Here is a 2,500-nt window from a genome sequence, read left to right on the forward strand (position 1 = left end):
AGGAGTAGGATGAGGGAAGGAGAGAAGAAGAGCGAGAGAAAGAGAGGGAGGGAGAGAGGGTGTGAGAGAGGAAGAGAGAGAGTGAAGAGGAAGTGAGAGAGGAAGAGAGAGGAGGGAGAGAGGAGAGAGAAAGAGAGAGGGTGGGAGAGAGGAAGAGAAAGGAGAGGGATGGGGGAGAGGGAAGAGAAAGAGAGGGAGAGATTGTGAGGGAGGGAGGGAGAGGAAAAGAGAAGTGGAGAAGAGCGGATGGAGGGAACTACAACGGCGTTTTCGTTCCGCATAATTTATGGGAATGGGAGAGGATAGATAAAGGGAGGAAGGGAGAGAGAGGGGGGGGGGAGGAGGGAGTGTGAGAGAGAGAGGGAAAGGAGGGAGGGAGGGAGAAAAGAGAGAGGGAGACGGGGGAAGGAGGAAGGACGGAAGAGAGAGAGAAGGGGAGAGGAAGGAAGAGAAGAGATTGTGTATGTGTGCCCCCCCCCCCCTCTCTCTCTCTCTCTCCTTCGTTTTGCATGATTCTTGGCAGTGGCTATGTGCAAGAGCGTGACTCTCTCTCTCTCTCTCTCTCTCTCTCTCTCTCTCTCTCTCTCTCTCTCTCTCTCTCTCTCTCTCTCTCTCTCTCTCTCTCTCTCTCTCTCTTTCTCCCTCTCTCTCATTCTCATTCTCTTTTTCTCTTCCTCTCTCTTTCTCTCACTCACTCACTCTCTCTCTCTCTCTCTCTCTTTCTCTCTCACTCACTCTCTCTCTCTCTCTCTCTCTCTCTCTCTCTCTCTCTCTCTCTCTCTCTCTCTCTCTCTCTCTCTCTCTCTCTCTCTCTCTCTCTCTCTCTCTCTCTCTCTTTCCCCCCTTTCTTCCTTTCTCTCTCTCTCTCTCTCTCTCTCTCTCTCTCTCTCTCTCTCTCTCTCTCTCTCTCTCTCTCTCTCTCTCTTTCTCTCTCTCTCTCTCTCTCTCTCTCTCTCTCTCTCTCTCTCTCTCTCTCTCTCTCTCTCTCTCTCTCTCTCTCTCTCTCTCTCTCTCTCTCTCTCTCTCATTCATTCTTCTTCCTTTTTCTTTTCCTCCCCGCACGGCAACCCGCAGACAAACAAATCAATGCCAGAGATCTTATTTCTGCGTCCGCATTCCTCGCCCGGGTATGCAAGACATCAATAAACCACAGACTTGAATTATTTGCGATGGCTGCGCTGTGATTACAACGGGCGAAGCGAATCATGGAAGGATATGTCTTCGCGAAGCTCATACTAGTAGAAATTGCAAGAATAAAATGAGAAATTATCGATTTGGTTCATTCATTCGGTTCTTTTTACAAATAGATATTGCCCTCGATAGATTTTACTGCATATTGCTTTTCTGCAAAAGTAGGATTTCGAGTACCGCCTACGTCACAATTTTTTTTCCAAAGGGATGTATTACATGATCGTCTGGAAGTGATTCTTGCACTTTGTCTGATTTCCCAGAAGCGGATCTCCCTTCACAAACGTCTATTTTTGCGTGCCTGTGTGTGTGTGCGCTTGTGAGTGTCTGTGTGTCTCTGTGTTTGTGTGTGTGTTTGTGTCTCTGTGTTTGTGAGTGTCTGTGTGTGTGTGTGTTTGTAAGTGTGTGTGTGTGTGTTTGTGAGTGTCTGTGTGTGTGTGTGTTTGTGAGTGTCTGTGTGTGTGTGTGTTTGCGAGTGTCTGTGTGTGTTTGTGAGTGTCTGTGTGCATGTGTGCTTGTGCGTTTGTGTGTGTTTGTAATTGCGCTCGCTTGTGTGTGCGTGCGTGCGTATTGTTTACACACGCTCCTTCATTCCTCCCCCACAAATGCACACAGCCCTCCCCTCCCCCCTTATCCCAGAGCCAACCCCCCTCCCCTCCCCCCTTATCCCAGAGCCAACCCCCTTCCCCTCCCCACCTTATCCCAGAGCCAACCCCCTTCCCCTCCCCCCCTTATCCCAGAAGCCAACCCCCCTCCCCCCTATTCCAGAGCCAACCCCCCTCCCCCATCCTCCCTGGTCTCTCCTTCCTCCCTCCTTCACGTCTCCCTCCGTTGCAGCTGCCCGGCCCAATGTCGATGTCCAACCTGTTCTTGTTCCGTCTGCACAACCTGCGGCGCGAGGAAGGGCGTCGGAAGCGGGCGCGGCGACCTGGTCTTCACGGCTGCTCGAACCTCCTGACGCTCGCGCCCTCACGCCTCTACGAGAAGGCCCCCGTGACGCCCACAGACTCGCTGGACGAGCTGGCCTCCCACATCCCCAGGTGCTACTCGTCTGCTCGTCTGCTCACCTAAAAGCTCACAGTCAGAGGCTGTCGCTCCTGTAATGTAGAGGTGTACATTTCCTTGGCACCTGGGATGTAGTAGTGTAATTGTTTGCACTTGTAACGTAGTGCTGGTCTAACACGTATTTCCATGTACTAATGGCACATTGTCGACCTAAACATAGAGCTCCTTATATCCATGTAGGATACATCAATAACTTCCTTGCATTTCCAGTTTTGTCTCGTTTGCTTCCGTGATCCTGAGACCGCCT

At 51.2% G+C, this 2,500-nt stretch overlaps 1 protein-coding gene and 1 long non-coding RNA gene across 22 annotated transcripts in view; both read left to right on the forward strand.

The window, feature by feature from the left end:
- Window positions 1-2,500, forward strand: part of SLO2 (slowpoke 2) — a 585,082-nt gene that overhangs the window by 369,591 nt on the left and 212,991 nt on the right. The window lies entirely within an intron of this gene.
- The window catches only part of LOC138865230 (uncharacterized), a 45,678-nt gene that overhangs the window by 42,338 nt on the left and 840 nt on the right, over window positions 1-2,500 (forward strand). Inside the window, exon 3 of the long non-coding RNA XR_011399313.1 lies at window positions 2,026-2,500. This exon is cut by the window's right edge and continues 840 nt beyond it. This is a non-coding gene — a long non-coding RNA (uncharacterized lncRNA). The remainder of the gene's footprint in view (window positions 1-2,025) is intronic.

Source organism: Penaeus vannamei, chromosome 20 (genome assembly GCF_042767895.1).
Source record: "Penaeus vannamei isolate JL-2024 chromosome 20, ASM4276789v1, whole genome shotgun sequence".
NCBI lineage: Eukaryota > Metazoa > Arthropoda > Malacostraca > Decapoda > Penaeidae > Penaeus > Penaeus vannamei.